Below are 24821 nucleotides of genomic sequence, written 5' to 3'. Positions count from 1 at the left end.
CCTGAATTTTCTTCTATGTAAAGTCAGACTTTCTGTATCATGCCAATTTTTTGCATTGGGGTTTTTTTTTTTTTTTTTTTTTGAGACAGAGTCTCGCTTTATTGCCCAGGCTGGAGTGCAGTGGCGCAATCTCAGCTCACTGCAACCTCTGCCTCCCGGGCTCAAGCAATTCTCCTGCCTCAGCTTCCCGCATAGCTGGGATTACAGGCATCTGCCACCACGCCTGGCTATTTTTTTGTACATATATACATATCTTCCTTGAAATGGAGTTTCGCTCTTGTTGCCCAGGCTGGAGTGCAATGTCATGGTCTCGGCTCAGCGCAACCTCTGCCTCCCGGGTTCAAGTGATTCTTCTGCCTCAGCCTCCCAAGTAGCTGGGATTACAGGCACCTGCCACCACACCCAGCTAATTTTTTTATTTTTATTTTTTTTCGTAGTGACAGGGGTTTCACTACATTGACCAGGCTAGTCTTGAACTCTTGACCTCAAAGTGATCCACCCACCTCAGCCTCCAAAAGTGCTGGGATTACAGGCATGAGCCATCGTCCCCAGCCTGCCTTTTTTTTTTTTTTTAAAGGTGCTTGGTCACGTAAACAGATCATGCCAACTTAAAAAAAATCTATATGCTTTCAGCCAAGCATGGTGGCTCACGCCTGTAATCCCAGCACTTTGGGAGGCTGAGGTGGGAAGATATTTTGAGCTCAGGAGTTCAAGACTCTCCTGAGCAACATAGTGAGACCCCATCTCTACTAAAAATGTCAAAAATTAGCTTGGTGTGGTGGTGCACGTTGGTAGTCTCAGCTACTTGGGAGGCTGAGGCAGGAGGATCACTTGAGCCCAGTAGTCTGAGGCTGCAGTGAGCTGTGTTTGCACCACTGCACTCCAGCCTGGGTGACGAAGCAATACCCTGTCTCAAAAGAAATTTAAAAAATTGGCCGGGCTTGGTGGCTCACCCATGTAATCTCAGCACTTTGGGAGGCCAAGGTGGGTGGACCACTTGAGGTCAGGAGTTTGTGACCAGCCTAGCCAACATGGTGAAACCCCGTCTCTATTAAAAATGCAAAAAAATTAGCCGCTCATGGTGACGGGTGTCTGTGATCCCAGCTTCTCGGGAGGCTGAGGCATGAGAATTGCTTGAACCTGGGAGGCACAGGTTGCAGTGAGCTGAGATTGCGCCACTGCACTCCAGCCTGGGCAACAGAGCGAGACTCCATCTCAAAAACCAAAAAAAAAAACAAATAAATCAAAAGAAATTTTTAAAAATCTATATTCTTATATATTCGTGTGGGAAGGAGAATAATTCTAAATAATAAATGAACATAAATCATTAGTATATCTGTTTCTTCCAATCCTTTCTTCCTTCCTCGGTGCTGACAGAAGTATCCCCTCTCCCTCAAAGTGCTAACATTTCTGCTTGTCTCTGGTATTAGGCAGGCAAGCTTTGGTGTTTTGGAGTCATATCACCTGGACTCAAATCCTAACTCTGCCATTGACTAGCAGTGTGATCTTGGGCGAATGACTTAGCTTCTCTGAGCCTCGGTTTCCTCCTCTGTAAATTGGGAATAACATATTCTTATGGAAAATGTCTGGCCCAGAGAAGCTAATTACAATAGTATTATGCTGGCATCATATTCCAGTTGACTTTTTTTTTTTTTTTTTTTGAGATAGCATCTTGCTCTGTCACCCAGTCTGGAGTCCAGTGCCCAGCTAATTTTTTTTTTTTTTTTTGTATTTTTAGTAGATGGGGTTTTGTCATGTTGGCCAGGCTGGTCTTGAACTCCTGGCCTAAAGTGATCAGCCCACCTCGGCCTCCCAAAGTGCTGGAATTATAGGTGTGAGCCACTGCTCATGGCCTCCAGCTGAGTTTTTGAAGCCCTATTCCTCCCTCTCCTGCCAGCTCTACGACTGCTGCCTTTACCTTAGAAGAAGGAAGAAGGAAGAAGGAAGAGAAGGAGAAGGAGAAGGAGGAGAAGGGGAAGGAGGAGGAGAAAGAAGAAGAAGAAGAAGAAGGAGAAGGAGAAGGAGGAGAAGGGGAAGGAGGAGGAGAAAGAAGAAGAAGAAGAAGAAGAAGAAGAAGAGGAAGAAGAAGGAGAAGAAATAGCAGTAGCACAGCTTTTCTGACCTTTAGAAAGAAAAATATACCTCATTTCACTCTGTTATTCTTTCTGGTTAATGTCTTACTTTTCCGTTTCATTGCAAAGTCAGTGTTCTCAGATTGCATGTGGTTTACTGCCTCACCGTTCTTGCTCCCTTTTCTTCTCTGCCATGAGTCACCTGCTGTGACACTTTAGTGACCCTTAAGATACTTCAGTAAAGACCAGTGGGTTGGCAAATCCAGCAAATCCCCCCACTCCTTTTTTTTTTCTGAGACAGAGTCTCACTCTGTTGCCCAGTCTGGAGTGCAGTGGCATGATCTTGGCTCACTGCAACCTCCGCCTCCCAGGTTCAAGCAATTCTCCCTGCCTCAGGTTCCTAAATAGCTGGGATTATAGGTGCCTGCCACCATGCCCAGCTAATTTTTGTATTTTTTAGTAGAGATAGGGTTTCACCACGTTGGCCAGGCTGGTCTTGAACTCCTGACCTCAGGTGATTGCCTGCCTTGGCCTCCCAAAGCGCTGGGATTACAGGTGTGAGCCACTGCACCCGGCCAACTCTCTCTTTCTTTTCTATTTGAGATAGAGTCTCACTTTGTCGCCCAGGCAGGAGTGCAGTGGCACGATTATGGTTCACTGCAGCCTTCACCTGCTGGGCTCAAGCAATCCTCCCACCTCAGCCTCTCAAATAGCTGGGACTGCAGGCGTGTGCCACAATGCCCAGCTAATTTTTTACTGAGACTGGGTTTCTCCATGTTGCCCAGGCTGATCTTGAACTCCTGGGCTCCAGCAATCCACCTGCCTTGACCTCCCAAAGTGTTTGGATTACAGGCGTGAGCCACAATGGCCAGCCTCCCCTGTCTCTATTCTTCCGGATTTCACCACTGTGACATTCTGCACTCACCACTTCCCCTACCCCACCTTTTTTTTTTTTTTTTTTTTTTTTTTTAATGCTTTTCTCCTGTAGGTCCCATGACCACCAGAAGTTACCCAACCAGGCAGATCCGTATCCCTTATCAGCTCACCAGTCCTGAATAATCCCTGACATTTGCATCTTCCTAGATCCCCTCTTTGAGACAGTGTGTTACAACTTTTCCTTTTTCCTCACCCCTCCCCCTTTGGTGACATTCCTTCCCTCTTGCCTGCGGTTACTTCAGAGTCAGCACCTGCACCCACACTTGACTCCTCCCCTCCAGCTCACAAGCGGAAGTATCTTCCTAGCTAAAGCCAGCCTCTCTGCGTTTGCTCTCCATCTCTCCCCTCCCACCATTTGGCCCCCCTTAGGGGACAGAACAGATCATGAGTGATGCACCTTCAGCCTCTCCTGCTTTACTTTAAAATCTTGTCATCCTTTAAAATTCTTCCTTGCCTTCACTCCCCGCTCCGCATAGTTACTGCCCTCTCTCTCCTCCCTCATTTCGGCCATCAAGCCCAAGCTCTCATGAAGCATTCATTTAATCTTCACAGCAGCCCATGAGGATGGTGTCAGTATTGTCCCTATAAAACAGAAGTGGAGTACAGTTGCTCTATTAAACAAGGTCACCCAGCAGGGGTTTGAAGCCAGAGAACTGGGCTTAGGGTCTGTGCCCTTGACCACTATGTCATACCATAATGCATGCCTCATACTGGATGGCGTCTGTTCCCAGCACTCAGCTCAGTGCCTTGCACACACATAATAGGGGATTAATAAATATGTCTGACTGAATAAATACATGCTGCAGGTTCTTATTCTTTCACTCTTAGAATGACTCAGTAGGCTGGGCGCAGTGGCTCACGCCTGTAATCCCAGTACTTTGGGAGGCTGAGGCGGGTGGATCACGAGGTCAGGAGATCAAGACCTTCCTGGCCAACATGGTGAAACCCTGTCTCTATTAAAAATACAAAAATTAGCTGGGTGTGGTGGCACGTGCCTGTAATCCCAACTACTCGGGAGGCTGAGGCATGAGAATCGCTTGAACCCAAGAAGTGGAGGTTGCAGTGAGCTGAGATCATGCCACTGCACTGTAGCCTGGCGACAGAGCAAGACTCTGTCTTAAAAAAAAAAAAAAAAAAAAAGACTCACTAATCCAGGGATTCTCGAAAAATGTAGGGGCTTAGGTTTATAGCTACTTTTCTGAAAGAAGCCACAGTTCTCATGAGTTTGTCATAGGAGTCTGTGTCCATAACAAGTTAATAACTTTTTTTTTTTTTGAGACAGGGTCTCACTCGGTCAACCTCCTGGGCTCAAAGGATTCTCCCAAGTAGCTGGGACTACAGCTGTGCGCCACCACACCTGGCTAACTTTTTTTTTTTTTTGTATTTTTTTGTAGAGATGGGGTTTTGCCATGTTGCCCAAGCTGGTCTTGAACTCCTGGCCTCAAGTGATCTGCCTGTTTTGGTTTCCCAAAGTGCTAGGACTACAGGTGTGAGCCACCGCGTTCGGCCACAACTGCTTGATTCATTCATTTTTCTGTCTCCAGTTTCATTTTCCCCCTTCTCCTCCGCCTTACATCCTGTACAATGCCAGTAGATGACTAGATTGTCAATGTCTCATTTTAATTCTGTTGCTGGTAAAAACATAAGAATAGGCCAGGTGGCACGGTGGCTCATGCCTGTAATCCCAGCACTTTGGTAGGCTGAGGCGGGCAGATCACCTGCAGTCAGGAGTTCAAGACCAGCCTGACCAACATGGTGAAACCCTATCTCTACTAAAAATACAAAAATTAGCCAGGTGCAGTTGTACTCACTTGTAATCCCAGCTGGTAGGAAGGCTCGCGTGGGAGGATCACTTGAAGCTGGGAGGCAGAGGTTTCAGTGGGCCGATATCACATCACTGCACTCCAGCCTGGGCAACAGAGTGAGACTCTAAGACAAATAAACAAACAAACAAACAAAAAATATATATATAAATATGAATAATTCATACATATATGAACAAATAATTTCCTCTACCTAAAAAGTCTTGAATGCCCTCACCCCACTGCCTCTAACATAAAAATCAAACACTCTGGCCCAATAGCCAAGGCTTTCAGTAATCAAAGCCCAACACACTCTACCAGTACTCCCATTTTTCTCCTGCTTGAATTCTCTGCCCCAGGCAAACCAAAGTCTTCTAACTTCAAAGCCTATGTTCTAACTCCTCTTTCAGCAGTTCATTCAACAATAATGTATTTCATTCCTGATCTGAACCAGGCATTATGCTAGGGGTGGGAATACACAAATGAATACAACACAGTCTTTACCGTTGAGAGACTATCAATCTAATTTGGGAGAGAGATGTGAAAACAAAAATCTAAAAACATGGAATGACAAATTGTCCATGGGAGTTATTCTTGCCTGGAGGTTGGGTGGAGCTGAGAGTAAAGGAGACTTTTCTTTCTATATTCAACATGTCTGCACTCTTTACTTGTTTCTTTTATAACATGCATGCATTACTTTTGTAACCAGGGGAAAAAAATCACATTACATGAAAATTATGATTGATTCAATTCTGAACACTTGAGTTCAAAGAAAAAGCCCATAACTGTCAAAAACATAGTAAAATTAAGGAAGAAAGGACAATGAACCAACAGAAAAAAGTGGACAAAAGCTATGAATAGGCATTTCTCAGAATATGAAACATTTATGGTCAATAAACATATAAAGATATGTTCAACTTCATTAATCATCAGAGAGGTACAAGTCAAAACCAGAGTGAGATTCCATTTGATGTCTATTTGAGTGGCAAAAATGAAGAAATCTGACAACAGCTTGCATTGGAGAGGACGTGGATCAAGAGAATCTCATATACAATGTTGTTAGAAGTGTAAACTGGTTTAAAAAAACCAAACCAGAACAAAACAAAACCCCAAAACCACTTTGGTAAACAACTGGAAATTACCTTGTAAAGCTCAACATTCACAATAGAGTTGTGACCACCAATTCTATTTCTATGTAAATACGAAAAAGAAATTCTCGCATTTGAGCACCGTTGGGTTTTACATGAAAGTTCTTGGTAGCACTTTTGCAATAACAGTAATCTGCAACAACCCAATGCTCAATATCGGGAAATTGGGTGTATTAGTTTGGGTTCCCCAAAAGCAGAGCCTGAGACAAGGACTTGGGTGCAGGTTGTGTATTTGGGAATTGATGATGTGTGTGGAGGACAGCAGGTCTAACAGAGAAGAACGAGTGAGGTAGGGTAGGAGGGAAAGCCAGCGCAGGGAGCGTGATTGATTTTCGGAGTCCTCTGAAAAGTGTATCAAATGCCTCCCAGAATTGTCCATCTGAAGGATAGGAGACTGGGGCATTTATTCCTTGGCTCATACCTGCCACTGGTTGAAGGTTGTGTTAATTCCCTTTACTTTCAGACTACGCCTGTGAGAGGGTTGAGTAGGCTCTTATGGCTTTGAAAAGGCCCTGAGACAGAAACTGGAGAGGCCCAAAACCTGGCACTTGCAGCGGAAATTGTAAATGAAGGCTCCCATGAAACTGGCCACCATATATTCAGGGCTAAGAGGCCAAGGAGAAGAATACAGGCCACCAAGAGTTTCTGTTGCATGGGAAAAATGAAAGTATAGTCACACATTAGAATTGTCTATAGCAGCCGCGAGAAATAAATGCAACTATATGCATCAAGCCTGAGATGAATTTTAACAATATAACACAAAAAGTGAAAAAGAAATTCCAGGATATTACATAGGAAATGACACTGTTTTAGTAAAGAAAACAAGAACTAAAATTAACAATATATGTTTTGGGAACATTTATGCATGTATCTGTGTGTGTGTGTGTGTGTGTGTGTGTGTGTGTGTGTGTGTGTGTATGTATACAAATATATATGAGTTACTGTACCCAACTGGTTTTTTAGTTTTCAAAAATTTATAATATGTGTGTGTATGTATATAAACACACATGTATACAAATACCGCTGGAATGCAATGGTGTGCTCACAGCCCTTTTAATTTTTTTTTTTTTAAGAGATGGAGGGGGTCACACTATGTTGCCCAGGCTGGACTTGAACTCTTGGTCTCAAGTGATTCTCCTGTCTCAGCTTTCCAAGTAACTGAGATTATAGGCATATGCCACTGTGCCCATTTTAATTTTTTTTTTTTTTTTTTGAGACAGAGTCTAGCTCTATCACACCCAAGCTGGAGTGCAGTGGCGCAATCTCGGCTCATGGCAACTTCTGTCTCCCGGGTTCAAGCAATTCTCCTGCCTCAGCCTCCCATGAAGCTGGGATTACAGGTGTGCACCACCATGCCCAGCTAATTTTTGTATTTTTAGTAAAGATCACATTGGCCAGGCTGGTTTCAAACTCCAGACCTCAGGTGATCCACCTGCCTGGGCCTCCCAAAGTGCTGGGATTACAGGCATGAGCCACTGTGCCTAGTCTCCATTTTACAATTTTTTATTTTTATTTTATTTTTTATTTTTTGAGATGGAGTTTCTCTCTTGTTGCCCAGGCTGAAGCGCAAAGGCACGATCTCAGCTCACCACAACCTCTGCCTCCCAGGCTCAAGCAATTCTCCTTCCTCAGCGTGTAATACCGAGTAGCTGGTATTACAGATATGTGCCACCACACCTGGCTAATTTTGTATTTTTAGTAGAGATGGGGTTTCTCCATGTTGGTCAGGCTGGTCTCAAACTCCTGACTTCAGGTGATCTGCCCGCCTCGGCCTCCCAAAGAGCTGAGATTACAGGTGTGAGCCACCGCACCTGGCCTATTTTACAATTTTTAATAAATTTTTAAAATAAAAGTATTTTTGCTGGGTAGAGTAAGCTCACACCTATAATCCCAGCACTTTGAAAGACCAAGGCAGGAGGATTGTTTGAGGCCAGGAATTTCAGACCAGCCTGGGCAGCATTTTTGTAGACAGAACTGTCTCTACAAAAATAAAATTTAAAATGAATAAATTTAAAGACAAACAAACAAGAATTAGCTGTGTGTGGTGGTGCAAGCCTGTGGTTCCAGCTACTTGGGAGACTAAGGTGGGAGGATCACCTGAGCCTGGGAGGTTGAGGCTGCAGTAAGCCATGATTGCACCATTGCACTCCAGCCTGGGTGACAGAGCAAGACATTGTCTCTAAATACATAAATACACACATACACACACACACACACGTATATATACATTAAGAACAAGAAAATGATAAACACAAGATTAGGCACTGGGTAGGGGGATATGTATAAGTAGTCAATTGGGCCACTGCAGCCTTGAACTCCTGGGCTCAAGCAGTCCTCCTGCTTCATCCTCCCAAGGACCACAGGCATGTGCCCCTATGCCTAGGTTTTTTGTTTGTTTGTTTTTTGTAGAGACAGGGTCTCTATGTTGCCCAGGCTGGTCTCAAACTCCTGGCCGCCAGCAATCCTCCTGCCTCGGTGTCCCAAAGTACAGAGATTACAGGCATTAGCCACTGTGCCTGGCCAAGGAGGTTAATTTTGTTCCCTCCTAAATCCCCAGGGCCTAAAAGTTCCTGGCACGTGATAGGCACCAAACATTTATTTGTTGAATGCGTGTAGTTTAGCTAGGAAGAAGAAATATAGGCTAAGAGCCAATTGTGGAAGAATTTTTAATGCTCCAGTTCAACTCAACTCAGACATATGTCCTCTTAATTTCTTCCCTAGCTCAGACTCCAGCTCAGTATTTAACCAAACAATAAAATGGTCTCATTTCTGGCCCATTTCTGGCCCTCATCCTCACCAGTTACTCTTTTCTGCCCCTTCCCCCTGTCTTACTTGCCCTCTTGCTACCTTAGCTTTTTATCTTTAGAAGCCTTGGTTTTCCAGGTTCCCTTAAGGCCCTTGGCTACACGCTTTGGCAGTTTCCACACTGTCAGATGATCACACACCTGCTAGGTATTCTTGCCTTTGCTCCTACCGATCCACCCTTCACCCTTTTGCACTCTGCTCTTTACCTCTAGAGGTGGACTTTGAAAGCAGCATCATCTGGGCTCCTTGCTTGTAGGCTTCCTGCTGGCTCAGCCAGTGGGAGGTACTGAAGGAGACCTGAGAGAAAGAAGAGAGGTAGGGCTCTTCTTTCCTCCAAGCTCCTGTTGGCTGTCCTCCTCCTACAGCTACACAAGGACTGGTAACTGTTCCATCTCTTTGCCCCTTCAGGCCAGTGGTTGATAATGGCTTCCCAGTAGATGCTAGACCTGGGGTGCTTCACTGTCCCTTTTTGGTTTCCCTCAACCCTGCTTACATTTCTATACACTGTCCCTTTACTAACTCTCCTCGGATACACATTTTGAGCGGTTCATCTGTTCCCTGCTGATCTTAGTTGATACAAAAGCAAAAATATACAATAGTATCTTTTTAAGAAAATTGATTCACAAAACTCACCCCTTTAAAGCATACAATTTAGTGGTTCTTAGCATGTGCCAGCAAATTGTATCTTTTTTCATTTCATATGTAATGAAATGTTTCTTCGTGTCAATAAGTTATACGTTTCACATCACCAGTTACTTAACCATTCATAATGTTTCTAAATTTTCACTATCATTCAATAAGTACTATGGTAAATATTGTTGTGTGTGTGGCAGTTGTCTTTTGGGGAGCAGTATTTCTCTTTTTTTGTTTTTTTTTTTTGAGGCGGAGTCTCTCTCTGTCGCCCCGGCTGGAGTGCAGTGGCATGATCTCAGCTCACTGCAACCTCTGCCTCACAGGATCAAGTGATTCTCCTGCCTCAGCCTCCCTAGTAGCTGGGATTACAGACATGTGCCACCATGCCTGGCTAATTTTTTTTTTTTTTTTTTTTTGGTAGAAACAGGATTTCACCATGTTGGCCAGGCTGGTCTTGAACTCCTGACCTCAGGTGATCCACCTGCCTCAGCCTCCCAAAGTGCTTGGATTATAGGCATGTGCCACCGTGCCTGGCCTCAAATTGCTTTTTTAAAGGATAGCAATTTACCCTGCCATGGTTTTCTCTTGACTGTACCAATCGCATTATCTCTTTAGCATTGAAAGTACATAAGGTATGTATACTTTGCTAATGTAGTAAGTAGTCTTAACATTTGAACTTCTTTGATAGCCATACCAATTCTAAGCCATTTAAAGCTGTTTTTAGCTAAATGGGACTGGAGGGTCAGCGATTTTGAGGGCGTGGGGTGGAGAGAAGGTTAGAAGGATTTGCTGTCCAACTTTCTTCCTTCTTTTTTCCAGACTCTTCACCTTGTTTATACATCAGTTCCCTCCTCTTCATTAAGCTATGCTTCTTCAGGGCCTAGCATAGTGTCTGGCACTGTCCAGAATATCAATAAACATTTATGAAATGGATAAATGATGGAAGAAGAAAGTTATGAAATATGCACAGGAGTTGGTCATCCTAGCGTATGAGCATTAACTGTGCATTAACTGCTCTCCTTCTAATGGACTCTCTGGAATCAACACTTTCCCTTCCCTTCTAATAAATATATTGCTAATGCTCAAGGACAGATAAATGCTTTGGACTAGTGAGTTACTTTCTGGAATACCTACATACTCATTCCTGCCAGTTGAGCTACATGCCTAATAACAGTCTGCTGTGTTTGGTCCTAAACCTATTTATGGTAGCTATATGCCAGAGTTTAATAAACTGATGAATTATCCATCAGTTTATTAAAATTACATAAATAGATTAAACATAAGCATAAAAAGAGCTGTCTCTATGACATGTCAGTTGCATGCTTTGAAAATATTAGCTAAAGACCAGTTGAAATTACTACTAAACCAGATGTGAGCAAGAGAACTACAAAAGGTTTTTTTTAAAGCCTCTACTTATACTGCTTTGTAAGAAGTTTTAAGTACAGTCAACTTGGAAGCCAGGTTTTATTTTTATATATATATATATATATATGTATTTGTAAATAGCCAAGTGTGGTGGTGCGCGCCTGTAGTCCCAGCTACTCAGGAGGCTGAGGTGGGAGGATCATTTGTACCCAGGAGGTTGAGGCTGCAGTGAGTCATTATCACACCACTGTACTCTAACACTCTAGCCTAGGTGACTGTCAAAAAAAAAAAAAAAAAAAAAAAAGGAAAGGAAAGCATAGAAAATGCATCGTGGATATGATTGATGTAAGAAAGGCAGCTCAAGAACAATAATCGAAAAATGTTTGGTCCTAGGTGTAAAGATTGGCAAGGCAAGTGGGTGTTCTTTATAGTTTTGAAGTTAAAATGAAATATTAGGGTGTATATTTACCATTTGTTGTTATTCACTGCTTAAATATTCTTTTCCAATTAAAGGATGAACTATTGGGCCAGGTCTAATTTTTTGGGCATCAGGGGTCGGGAAGGGGATGTAAATCCTTATCCTTATCCTCTAAATCCTTTTGTTTCCATAGAAGGGCAGGTAGGAGTGAAGTTGTTCTGATTCTTCCAGCAGAGACTTACCTAACTACTGAATTCAGACCTGCCTGACCTAAGAGAGGGTGCAATCTTCTCTAATTAGACATAGTTAATATTGTTAGGCCTCTGCAAAGGGGAGAATGGAGGTTTGGGGAAAATAATTTTATTTTTTATTTTTTCCTTTTTATGGAGAACAGGGTCTTGCTATGTTGCCCAGGCTGGTCTTTAACTCCTGGGTTCAAGCAATCCTCCCACCTCTGCCTCCCTAAGTGCTGGAATTACAGGTGTAAGCAACAATGCCTGGCTGGAAATAATTTTAATTCAGGGAAAAATATTAAAAAGCTTATTGGCCACCATCTAAGCCACATTCTTCAGTTCAGCTTTATTGGTAATAAAGTTGATATTTTCACCTTTCCATTGCTTCCAAACTTATAAGGAAGAGATTAAACTTATTGCCCTTATAATACTCCAACAGTGTTAGATAAGAAGGCCTCAATTTATTGTCACAACTAAGATAACAGTTACAATCAAGACATTATTTTTCCTTTTATTTTAGTCCACAATTGTATTCATTCAAATAAAAAATTGTCTCTGGTCTACCTTGTTTGAAGTTCAGTCTGTATCTTGAGCTGGACAAAGAAGAAAATGTTTATAGCCCCTGAGAAATATTGATATTAGGAAATATATACCGAGAAGGGAAGAGAAACCCAAACATGGCTCCTGTCAATCCTTCCATCCCACCCCTCCACAGCATCTTAAAAGAGTCTCGTCTGTCCTGTTGATTTCTGGGACACGTAAACATGGCAAGCTTAAGGGTGCAGGCTATCTGGCTATAGTTGAGCCTCTTTTCAATGTCCTTTGTGACCCAGCAGTGGGTTATGGAATCAGTGTAGTAGGTCCTGATCAGCATTTAAAAAGAATAAGATTAATCAGTTGAAAATATCAAAGTGCATTTCAGAAAATAAGGGTAGTATTTCATGAAACTTTTGTCTTACGGGGTGTGTGTGCGTGTGTGTAGGCATGCATATGTTCTGGGTTTAGGTGTAAAATACATTTCTTATGGAGGACTGCAGTCAAAAAAGTTTTCAAAGTACTAGTTTAAGGTGCACATTTCTTTTTCCTTTCCATTTTACTCTTTGCTAATTTGTTCTCGCTCTGAAACTCTGCTGAATGGTGAATAGAAATTGTAGTCATTAATAGCCAGAGAAGCAAGGCCCAATTTTCAGTCTGTAAACAGCTGTAATGCAAAGACTGTTGCCCCTAACTCATTGCTCTGAGTCAATTAGATGTCCAAATATTAGGACTGATGGGTTGAGACCTCAAACCTCATTGAGTAAGAAGTTACAGGACAATTTATTTGCAAATTTATTACCTGCACTGTTCAAGCCTCAGTGGTTCTTCCTGACATGCAAAAGACACAGGGTTCAGCTTGGCATTCAGGACCATTTTTGATATAGTCATTATTTTTCCTTTTATTTTAGTCCATGAAACCCCATTACCTACTGTACCTTTCCACATTGATTCCCCTACTTTTCTTCTACACCAGTCCTGTGCTCCAGCCAAATGGATTTCTTGGTGCTCCCCTCTGAACACTCCATCTATTTCCCACTCTGGGTTCTTGGTTGTATTGTTCCTTCTGCCTGGGACAGTCTCCTTACTCAGCCCATCTCTATTTGCTAAAGTCCCAGCTACACTTCAAAGATTCATTTCCAAATTCCTTTCCAGAGTCCTAATATATTTTTCTTTTTCTTTTGAGACAGATTCTCACTCTGTTGCCCAGGCTGGAGTGCAGTGGTGCAATCTCAGCTCACTGCAACCTCCACCTCCTGGGTTCAAGTGATTCTCATGCTTCAGCCACCCAAGTAGCTGGGACTACAGGCATGCCACCACGCCTGTATTTTTAGTAGAGATGGGGTTTCACCATGTTGGCCAGGCTGGTCCCATACTCCTGATCTCAGGTGATCCACCAGCCTCAGCCTCCCAAGTAGCTGGGATTACAGGCGTGAGCCATCATGCCCAGCCCTAATATTTTTTTCTTTCGAACCCCATAAATATCTTTTAAAAAATACCTTTCTTAAAAATACTTTTAAAAGCTACTTAAAGATACCATTTCCCTGCTTCCAGGAGAAATATACATGCACTATAAAAATAAGAAAATACAGATGTCACAGAAGAAAAGCCTCGTTTTAAAACCTATGCATTATACTTATTTATGTATATTTATATATTACCATCTGCTATATCACCTTATAACGTGCTTTTAATTATAAAGATTTCCCACATCATTAAATCTTTTTCTTTACCATGATTTTTAATGGCCACAAACTCTAGTTTATTTAACAATCATATAACTATAATATAATCATATAATTTTGGGCATTTTTCTTGCTTATAGGTAGGGTGCAATATTTTGAGGTAATACAAATGGACTAATATCTGGGATATGGTGACAAATCTTCCAAAGAGCACAATATTTTTTGGAAACAAGAAATTAAGGCCTGAGATAATTAGGAGAAATGTAAGTTCCCAATGAAACTCTGGAGATATTGGCAGGTATGCTGGGTTTCTTAAGTGGTACACAGGTTTGGAGTCAATTGTACTTAAATGTTAAAGGACAGTGACCCCAGCTGCCCTAAGGATGATTGTAGAGGGTAATCCAGGCAGCTGATCCATGGAAGCATGCATGCCTCCCTACCTCAAAATATTTCAATCTTTATGCACTCTTTAAATCTTGTAAGAAGAGGTGGACTTCTCTGACTTTTTGCTCACCCCTTTCCCCCTTCCCCCTTCTCATCTACTTTTCCTTTTCTGGTTTCTTGCACCATCAATTATCCTACATCTATCTGCCATTCTCCCCTCTGAGCTCCTTTAGTTAAGGTCTCCCCACTGAAGTTAGGGAAAAAAAAAAAAAAAAAAATCACTGGCCAGGCATGGTGGCTCATGCCTGTAATTCCAGCACTTTGGGAGGCTAAGGCAGGTGGATCACCTTAGGTCAGGAGTTCGAGACCAGCCTGGCCAACATGGCGAACCCCCATCTCTACTAAAAATACAAAAATTAGGGCTGGGTGCGATGGCTCATCATGCATGTAATCCCAGCACTTTCGGAGGCCGAGGCGGGCGGATGACCTGAGTTTAGGAGTTTGAGACCAGCCTGACCAACATGTTGAAACCCCATTTCTACTAAAAATACAAAATTAGTCGGGCATGGTGGCGCATGCCTGTAATCCCAGCTACTCGGGAGGCTGAGGCAGGAGAATCGGTTGAACCCAGGAGGCAGAAGTTGCAGTGAGCCGAGATTGTGCCATTGCACTGCAGCCTGGGCAACAAGAGCGAAACTCTCTCTCAAAAAACAAACAAACAAACAAACAAAAAAAAAAACAAAACAGCCAGGCATGGTGGCATGCGCCTGTAATTCCAGCTACTTTGGAGACTGAGGCTGGATTATCACTGGAACCCTGGAGGTAGAGGTTGCAGTGAACCGAGACCGCGCCATTGCACTACAGCCTGGGCTGCAAGAGAGAGAAGAAAAACAATCAATTTTTCCCTTTACTCTTTTGCAGAGAGGGAGGGTCTCGCTATGTTGCCCAGGCTGAACTCAAACTTCTTGGCTTAAGGGATGCTTTTGCCTCAGCTTCCACAGTAGGACCCAACTTTCTCCTTTACTCTTGGTACTTCTTGAGCTCCAGGCCTACTTTTCTCTCTCTCACTGCCAAACATTTGAAATCATCACCCTTTATTAACTTCATTGTTTCATTGGCTAACATACTCTTTAGACAAGCTCTTCAACTCAGTTCTGTGCCTGGTGCACAGCAGACCCCGGTTGCATGTTAGTAACAGCCCTCTTGCAAATTTGCATCTCCTTCCTGGAGAAGGAATTTCTCCATGGTTAGCAGTGTGTGCTCACTCCTAGTCACCAGGGCCTCATCTCCGTGTTCCCACACCCTGACCTTGCTGCCGCCCTAATGCTGCGGACCCAGTTTCCAGGTACGCCGAGTTCTTGGAAGGTCCTGCCGGTCACCCTCCCAGCCTTCTGCCAGACTCACTGAGTTCTCACCCTGCACAGTCATCGTTTCCCCAGTAACCCTGAGAGATCTCCCAGTCTACCTCTTCGAGGCACCCGTTGCCAGTCCTCCATCTCTGTTTGCCGCGCGTCCCTCGGTTACCCCAGAGGCAACACGTCAGGGTGCCCCGCACCTCCAAGCCTGCGCGAATGTCCTTGTAGCCAGCTATGACCAAACATTTAGGGCGCACCTGAGCGCCAGGCCCACGCCACCCCTTCTTCCTTTCATTTAACAGCCTCGACTAGGCCCCCTATGCGCCAGGTCTCTGTGAAGAGGACGCAGTCTCGGGTGCTGGGCGCTCTTTGCCGGGCGAGACAGCTGCGTAGGCAGATCCTGTTCCTCTAGTGGGCGGCCTCGGCCCCTGCCCCGAGGCGCGTCAGAGGACAAGAGGCCCAGGTCGCTGGGAGCGGCTGCCTGCCCGACCGCACAGGGTGCCTAGCAAGAGTGGCGGGGACTGGAGCCGGGCGGGGGCCGGCCGGGGTCGGGGGTCCAGCCCTGAGCGGCGCCGTCCCCGCCCCGCCCCATCCCGTCGCGTCCCGCCCCGCCCTACCCGCCGCCGCCGCCGCCGCCGTCGTCGCCGTCGCCAGGCCTGCGCCGCGCAGCCCGCCTCGGGCGGGAGGCGGGAGGCCAGGCCCAGGCCGGGGCAGCCCCTCCACTGCACCGTCCTGGGCCGGTGCCCAGGTCCGAGTCGCCTTCCGCCTGCCCCCCCTCGCCAATCCCCCGCCGCGGCAGCCCCAGCCAGGTCCCGCCGCCAGGCCGGCTCCCGCCCCCGCTCCGCCCCCGGAGCCGCAGCCCCGCCCGCCACCGCCGTCGCCATGTTGTGGCTCCCGCAGCCGGCGCTGGGGACGCGCACGGCCGAGACTCTGGCCTGCAGTCGCCGCCGCCGCCGCCAGGTAAGCGCCCCCCGCGGGCCGGGCCGAGCGGGGCCTGCGGGCCCGCGCAGCCCCAGCCTGGGCCCGGGAGGATCGGAGCCGGGACCGAGTCCGAGCCCGAGCCGCGGCCCGGCCCTGCAGCCTGGCGGACCCTGCCCGCCGCCAGAGGCGGCAGCCACTTCCCCCGACTGCCGCCTGGCGGGCCCGGGCCGCCACCCCACCCCGCCCCCGGCCGTCGGGCGCCGGCCCCTTCCGCCGCTGCGACCGCCGCTCCTCGGCAGGCCGGGCACGCTGCTGTCCTCCGCGCTGGGCGGGACGTGCGGCCGCTCTCGGCGACAGCCGGCGGCCCCCAGCCCGGGCACGGATAACGGTGCCACTTTCTCCCTCTGGGACGGCCTGTCAGCCCGACCGTCCCCGCCACCCGAAGAGCTGTCGCCGTCACAGGGCAGACACTTCGGGGAACGACCCTCTTTGGCGTCCCTCAGTCCTCCCCTCCCCTGAGCCCAAGTTCTGACCCTGAGGAAGGTTTCTCCCGGAGCAGACAGGTATTTCTAGAGCTCCAGAGTTGGGGTCCTCAGGGGTGACCAGGCCTGTTGATCAGGGTGAAAATTGTCTCTCTGCAAGGGCTCTTCCTGCCAACGAGGGGGTTGGCGGGAGGTTCAGTGTGACCTGAGGGAGGACAGGAGAGCGTCTGCTGGACAGATGGCCTCCTGGCCTTGGATCAGCGTTTGTGAGGGGGAGGGGTCCGTATGACCTTAGGTATGCCTGCTCCTGAGTACTGCAGGATTATTGAAGCTGTTTAGGGATTTTAAACCATTTTTTGAGTAGGCCAAAGGTGGCATTAAAGGTCCTGGATTGGAATAAGTCCACAGGCCCACCCAGGGAAGCATGTTTGGCATCCAGGACTAGTCTAGAATAGGACTGGCAGTAGAAGAATGGGACTTGGGGAGTAAGATGGTGTTTGGCTTATGGTTTGCCCACTTGAATTCGGGCCTGTGCTCATGGAGGGCCTGTAGGGTGCTTCTGTCGCGGGTGCAGTGTGGTGCACAGTGTGGCAGAGTGCGGAGGATGTGGACAGACAGATTCCTGGCCTGGTGGATGCTTGGTGGTATTTCAGTAGTCTGTTTCCTCAACCTCACTGTTACATTACACAGTGAAAGGGGCAGAAGTGTGGTGCTAGTGCGTCCATTTTGATCATTTTCCAATTTTTCAGGTAGTTGTGGCTTTGATTCATTAAATAAATTTTTACTGAGCACTTACTATGTGCCAGACACTGAGCTAGGTGTTGGGAGTACATTGGTAAGCCAGAAAGATACCATGTTTTAGTTCTTAGCCATTGGGAAAGTCTAATAATTAATAGTCGTGGCCGGGCGCGGTGGCTCGCGCCTGTAATCCCAGCACTTTGGGAGGCCGAGGCGGGTGGATCGCCTGAGGTCAGGAGTTCGAGACCAGCCTGACCAACATGGTGAAATCCCCTCTCTACTAAAAAAATACAAAATTAGCCGGGTGTGGTGGTGCATGCCTGTAATCCCAGCTACATGGGAGGCTGAGGCACGATAATTGCTTGAACCCGGGAGGCGGAGGTTGCAGTGACCTGAGATGGTGCTGTTGCACTCTAGTTTGGGCTACAGAGTGAGACTCCATCTCAAAATAAATAAATAGTCATGGAAATTTATTCAACAACAAATATTTGTCAACAAATATGTGTTAGGCATTGTTCTAGATGCAGTGAACAAAGAAAGCAAAAATGATTGCCCTTGTGGTGCTTTCATGGGAGTAGGGGAGAAGACAATAAATAAAATATATAACAAAAATATAGTCTGTTAAAAAGTGTGAAATGCTAAGGAGAAAAAGGAAGCAGGGAAGGAGAATCTGAGGTATCAGGGGTGGTAGTTGAATTTATATTATTAGGGTGGCCTGGGAAGGCTTCCTAAGAAGGTGTCTTTTGAGTAAAACTTTGAAGGAAGTGGTAAACTAATAATTCAAACTATAGTGAATATAAGAAGAGAAAGCTGAAGAGAGGGGTAAGAGACTGATTTGAGTTGGGGGCTCAGGGAAGGCTTCCCTGGGGAAGTGATGTTTAGGCCAAGATCTGAAGGAGGGTTAAGAGTTAACCATGTGTGGAGCTGACTGTAGCAAGGAGGAAGTGAAAGAGGCCTGTGGGGCTGGAGGGGGAAAGGGAGAGGGGAGATTAGTCCGGAGACTAGGGCCAAATTAGAGCAATGGGGCCTTGGGGGCAGAATGCCTCCCTCCTTAGTTTGGTTTGTATCTCCAGTGTAATTAGGAACCTTTGAAGGATTTGAGGGAATGACATGATATTTGCATTTTAAAAGGTGTCTAGCCCCTGTGCAGGGAATGGACTTTTGAGATAAGCAGGTAAGGCAAGGCTTTCTGGGTTGAGTGGCTTAACTACCTGATCTGTTTGGAAAAGCCTCAAGCAGTCTGGGGGAGATCCTTTGCCTCTGTGAGTCTGCTTCATCCAGCTTTTAGGAAGGGAAGGCAAAAATGAATTAACATTTATGGAGTACCTGCCAGGTGGGAGAACCAATTTTAAAAACTTCTGCATACATTATTGTATTTAACTTAGTCCTCTCTACACCCTAAGAGAAAGAGGTTATCATACCCATTTTACAAAGAAATAAATGCAGAGGGGATAGATGACTTATTCAAAGCCACGTTTATTAACATAGCCTGGATTCAAAGCACGTCTGCCTGAATTCAGAGCCCACTGGCTCTGGAGCCAGACCACTGAAGTTGCATTTTGCTCCTGTCACTTGCTAACCACATGATCTTGAGTTATTTAGCCTCTCGTGCCTCAGTTTCCTCATTTTAAGTGCAGATAAACTCCCTCATACAGTTGTACAGATTAAGTCATGTAAACAGTTGAGCACTGGGTTCAAATATTAGTTGCTTCTATTATTTAAAAAATTTTTATTACTTTTTTTTTTTTTTTTTTTTTTAAACTGGAGACAAGCTGGATGCGGTGGCTCACATCTGTAATCCCAGCACTTTGGGACACTGAGGCGGGCGGATCACCTAAGGTCAGGAGCTCGAGGCCAGCCTGGCCAACATGGCGAAACCCCGTCTCTACTAAAAATATAAAAATTAGCTGGGCATGGTGGCACACGCCTGTAGTCCCAGCTTCTCGGGAGGCTGAGGCAGGAGAATTGCTTTAACCTGGGAGGCGAAGGTTGCAGTGAGCTGAGATTGAGCCACTGCACTCCAGCCTGGGTGACAGAGCGAGACTCCATCTCAAAAAACAAACAAACGAAAACAACAACAACAACAACAAAAACTAGAGACAGTGTCTCACTATGCTGCTCAGGCTGGCCTTGAACTCCTGGCCTCAAGTGATCCTCCCGCCTCCACCTCCCAAAGTGCTGGGATTGCAGACATAAGCCACCAGTCAGGCCTTTGGTTTTATTACTTAAATGTTTGAAATATCCACGTTGCATCTCAGTCATACTGTGGTCATTTTGAATGAGATTAAATATATAGATAATTCATTTCTTGAATTTTGTGTGACTTTTTTTTCCTCTCATCTTCTCTTAATAACTTAATGCCATGTTCCGTGTGATCAATCATTCAACATCAAGCTCCCATTTCATGCTTGACACTGTATAAGAACTTGTGGGATACATAGTGAGTTTCTTCCTGGAGCTCAGAGTATCCAGTGGAGCTCAGATATTTTAAAGGATGAGTTACAGTGTACTTAAATTTCTCTAGCACAGTTGCGGTTAAAGAGCTATTTGAAACAGTAAGAATGAAATCCCTGGGTAAATAGGAAAGGCTTCAGGGAGGAGGTGACTTTTGAACTAGGCTTTGGAGGAAGAATAGGAGTTTTACAGGCAAATAAGATTGAGCAAAGAACATTCTAGGTAGATAGACTCATAGGTATGAAAGCATGGAGCCATGGTAGCCCCCAGTGTTTGGGGATGAGGCTGGAAAGCTAAGTTGGGGCTGTGAAAGGCAGGTCAAGGAGTTTGGATTTTATTCTGTAAGCCATGGGGAGCTACCAGAGAGTCTTAGATACATCACATACATCCCATGATAGACGCTGCAGTTAGAGAGTGGAGATAGATGTTATCGTGGGGCAGCTTTATTTGGGAGGCATCACTGTGCTTCAGGATCTGGTTGTCTGCTTCGTAGACCAGAAATTTAGTTTTGTAGGGTGCTCAGAGCTGATTGGATCCAGAGAGACTGACTCACTAACCAAACTTGGAAGAGACTCCTGAATAAACTTAGGATATTAACTGACCATGAGAAATGAAAATGCAGAGTGACAGATGTTTCTGTCCTCTGGCCATTGCTCCTCACTTTCTGGCCAGGGCTGGGACACACTAACAAACACTTGCTCCTCAATTCCTGTTTGTTTTTCTCAGGCTCCATGAAAACGAACCCTTTCTGTTAACATAATATTTCCTCAAGCACTATTTAGTGTAGTCAACAATGATTATTAATTGATAGAATGAATGATTCTGTATTGTTTATGTGGGATCCTGTATTTGTGAAACTTAAGGAATGGGAGGAATAGTAGAAATAAAATATCAGAAAGGAGTGTTCCATAGAGTTAGGTTAATGGAGAAGGTATGCAGATTCTAAATAGTGTGGGTAAATTTGTGGCTAGCAGTGGTTGTGGGCAGATGCGTTGGAAGTTGTTCTGGGAGCAGAGGTCTGTGAACTCTTGGAGGAGGTAGGGGGCTTTTGGCTGCATGTGAAGGAGACACTGGTTTAGGATCTTCCCTACACATTGGAGACAGCCTCAACTCAGCCAGATCATGGTGAGCTTTAATTTAATTTAATTTAATTTAATTTGTTATTTTATTTTTGAGATGGAGTCTCACTCTGTTGCCCAGGCTGGAGTTCAGTGGTGCCATCTTGGCTCCCTGCAACCTCCACCTCCCGGATTCCAGTGATTCTCCTGCCTCAGCCTCCTGAGTAGCTGGGACTACAGGCGTGCACCACCACACGCAGCTAATTTTTGTATTTTTAGTAGAGACAGGGTTTCACCACGTTGGCCAGCCTGGTCTTGAATTCCTGACCTCAAATGATCCTCCTGCCTTGGCCTTCTAAAGTGCTGGGATTACAGGCATGAGCCCCCATGCCTGGCCTTATTCCTATCTTTACATGTAAGTTTGTTTAAACTTTTCTTTTCTTAAAAAATAGGAACATCCTGAATAAGAGAGAGTTCTGAATGTTGATGTCCCTGAGGTAGAGCAATTGCATGTACCCAAAATCTGTGTGTTTTCATTTGTGGGCACCTGGTCCAGCGGCCTCCCTTCGCTTGCTCCAAGGGTGTAGGATGTGTTATCCATTAGCTAATTACTTTTGGGAAATGTTTTCAGAGGATCAGAGTGCTACTTCAGCCAACCATTTGCTTTTGTTTAACAGCAGGGGAATTGTGTGTATGTGTGTGTGTTTGTTGAAATGACACATTTGATCCTTTTTATGGCTCAGAGAAAAGTTAATGAATACCTTTCGAGTTTGGTGCCAGGACAGTCATTCCTCAAAGCTGTCAGCACTTATGGGCTGTCCCCTGGTCACTGCGTGACTTTGGTTAAGTTCCTTACCTTTTCCATTTCAGATTCTGAAAGTGTTAAGAGGTAATAATGGGCAGCTGGGCACAGTGGCTCATGCTTGTAATCCCAGCAGTACTTTGGAAGGCTGAGGTGGGCGGATCACTTGAGGTCAGGAGTCGAGCCCAGCCTGGCCAATATGGTAAAATCCCATCTCTACTAAAAATACAAAAAATAAGCCGATTGTGGTGGCACATCCTAGTTACTTGGGAGGCTGAGGCAGGAGAATTGCTTGAGCCCAGGAGGCTGACGTTGCAGTGAGCCAACATTGTGCCACTGCACTACAGCCTAGGCGACAGAGCTAGATTCCATTTCAAAAAAAAAAAGGTGATGATGGTGGGGCCCGGCATGGTGGTTTACACCTGTAATCCCAGCACTTTGGGAGGCTGAGGTGGGAGAATTGCTTGATCCCAGGAGTTCGAGACCAGCCTGGGCAGCGTTGAAAGACCCTGTCTCTTAAAAAAAAAAAAAAGAGGTAATGGTGGCTCCCTTTCTCTCATCAACACACTCTGGGGGATGAAAAGGATGATAATGTCTATGGGTGTGATAGATTGTAGAACGACTGCCGCTGTGTTGAGTGAAGAAAAGGAGTATGTCTGCTGAACAGATTAACTTCTGGTCTCCAATCAGTATGTGTGGTGGGGTAGGGGGACTGCATGACTTTAAATTTTTATTTTTGAGAGGTCTAGGATTATTGCAATCCCCTGAGGTTTTTTTTTTTTTTTCATGGCAGAGTGTCAGTCTGTTGCTCAGGCTGGAGTGCAGTGGTGCAATCTCAGCTCACTGCAACCTCTGCCTCCCAGGTTCAAGTGATCTCAGCCTCCGGAGTAGCTGGGACTACAGGCGCGCATCACCACACCCAGCTAATTTTTTTTTTTTTTTTTAAATAGAGGTGGGGTTTCACCATGTTGGCCAAGCTGGTCTCAAACTGTTAACTTCAAGTGATCCTCCTGCCTCTGCCTCCCAAAGTGCTGGGAGTCACTGCACCTGGCTTGAGTCACTGCACCTGGCTGAGATTTGAAAAGTTTAAAAAAAATTTTTTTTTAATTTTTTTAAGAGATGAGGTCTCTATATTGCCTAGGCTAGCCTCAAACTCCTGGGCTCAAGCAATCCTCCTGCCTTAGCCTCTTGAGTAGCTGGGACTATAGACATGCACCACTGTGCCCAGCCTGAAACTTTTTTGAGTAGTCCAGAGGTGGCTTTAAGGGTCCTCCTCCATAAAAATAAATCCACAGGCCCATCCAGAGAATACGAGACCTACATACCAGGTCTAACTCAGAATAGACTTGCTTCTCTGTAAGGACAGAGTTTACAGTAAGATCTTACCTCTGAGTGGAGGGATTGGGGTGGTTTTTACTTTATTCTTTATATTTTCTTCCTATCATTTGAATTTTATACAGACACATATATCATCTTTACAAAAACAAACAAGCATCCTATAAGCCGAATTTCATTTTGGAGACAAACATTGAATGCCCTAAAGCAAAAACTCAAAAACTGCCTAGAACTATGTCCCTATAGAGATGTATGGTGTTGGAGTTGGCCTCCTCTGTCACTCTCAGGGTAAGATGCTTTTGTTAGATATGCATTCAAACAGGTGGATTAGGCTAGCACCTCTGATTGGGATAGTCCCTGAATTCAGAGAGGCAGGGCTGCACCCATCTGGGAGGAGCTGATGAGTAGAGTGTGACTTGGCTTCTAGCTTCATTAGTTGGTTGCTTTCTTTAGGAGTGTTTCTAAAGAAATCATTCCTTTTCTGGTGTGGCTCTGGGCTGCCTCCTATGGACCACTGGGCTCAGTCTCTCACACATCGGCATGGGGATTCTAGAGGCTTTGATGTTACAACCTGGGGATCAGGGGACTGTTAAGAGAGAGAGTTCCCATGTGTAACCCTCACATGCATTCCTGGGATTTCACCCCTTTTAGGGGTTTAGCTCATACTAGGGGCAAGGTGGAGGGCTGCTCCTTACAGCTAGTCTTTGGATACAGGAACATTTTACCCACATTGCCCTTGGCAAGCTAGAGCCAATGTGAGCCAGCAGAGTGTCCTCTGGCTCTGCTTTTATTCCCCTGGTTTGCTGTAGTTTACAACATTCTATTTTTTTGTCAGTTCAGTTCCTGAAATTGAGGATATTCCTTTACAAGCCAAAGGGCAGAGTGAGACTACACAGAGAGGTTTTGAAGGTAGGTGTCCATTGTAACTGCAAGCCATCTCAGGGACATTGTAGGGCCTGATGACACATTTGAGGCAGAGCTTTGGCATTTTCAGAAAAGGGGGCCCAGGGGTGGGCACTGAGCAGTTCAGATTTTCCTGGGCTTGGCCCAGCCAAAGCTCTGGTCTGTGTGGCTGGGCTGCTATCTGCCTTTGTGCTGTTATTCTCCCCAGACTTGAACTTAACTGGCTGAGATTATAAAAACTATCACCATTTAATACTTTATTAAGGCTATAAATCTTTAGGCCCTTAAAAATATTATATATATATTTTTTAAGAGATAGGAGTCTTGCTACATTGCCCTGGCTGGATTCGAAATCCTAGGCTCAAATGATCCTCCCTTTAAACATTTTTTTTTGCTGGGCACAGTGGCTCACTCCTGTAATCCCAGCACTTTGGGAGGCCGAGGCGGGTGGATCACTTGAGGTCAGGAGTTCGAGACCAGCCTGGCCAACATGGTGAAACCCCGTCTCTACTGAAAATACAAAAATGTAGCTGGCCATGGTGGTGCGCGCCTGTAGTCCCAACTACTCGGGAGGCTGAGGTGGGAGAATCGCTTGAACCTGGGAGGTGGAGGTTGCAGTGAGTCGAGATTGTGCCAGTGTACTCTGGCATGGGTGACAGAGTGAGACTGTCTCAATTTAAAAAAATATATATTTTTGTAGTGATGATGGGGTCTTGCTATATTGACCAAGCCAGTCTCAAACTCCTGGCTTCAAATGA

At 45.5% G+C, this 24821-nt stretch overlaps 2 protein-coding genes across 14 annotated transcripts in view; one reads left to right on the top strand and one right to left on the bottom strand.

Annotated features, from left to right (window-relative positions):
• SEC11A (SEC11 homolog A, signal peptidase complex subunit) overlaps nucleotides 1–17002 on the bottom strand; it is a 78192-nt gene extending 61190 nt beyond the window's left edge. For 4 of the 10 annotated variants that reach the window (XM_063652883.1, XM_063652887.1, XM_063652893.1 and 1 more), the window contains exons 1-2: nucleotides 15988–16142; nucleotides 4820–4937 (exon numbers count right to left, since the gene is read on the bottom strand). The gene's annotated coding sequence lies outside the window, so the exon portion shown is untranslated. Of the gene's footprint in view, nucleotides 1–4819; nucleotides 4938–15480; nucleotides 15956–15987; nucleotides 16143–16824 lie in introns of those variants that run through there. The other 6 variants (XM_063652884.1, XM_063652891.1, XM_063652885.1 and 3 more) reach the window with 5 other exon arrangements.
• Nucleotides 16130–24821, top strand: part of ZNF592 (zinc finger protein 592) — a 56771-nt gene continuing 48079 nt past the window's right edge. For 3 of the 4 annotated variants that reach the window (XM_054450979.2, XM_054450977.2, XM_063652878.1), the window contains exon 1: nucleotides 16130–16330. The gene's annotated coding sequence lies outside the window, so the exon portion shown is untranslated. Of the gene's footprint in view, nucleotides 16331–16585; nucleotides 16855–24821 lie in introns of those variants that run through there. The other variant, XM_063652877.1, reaches the window with a different exon arrangement.

This window comes from Pongo pygmaeus, chromosome 16, assembly GCF_028885625.2.
Source record: "Pongo pygmaeus isolate AG05252 chromosome 16, NHGRI_mPonPyg2-v2.0_pri, whole genome shotgun sequence".
NCBI classification, from domain to species: domain Eukaryota; kingdom Metazoa; phylum Chordata; class Mammalia; order Primates; family Hominidae; genus Pongo; species Pongo pygmaeus.
The sequence above is the reverse complement of the archived record's forward strand: the minus strand, read 5'-3'. Positions and strand labels throughout refer to the sequence as shown.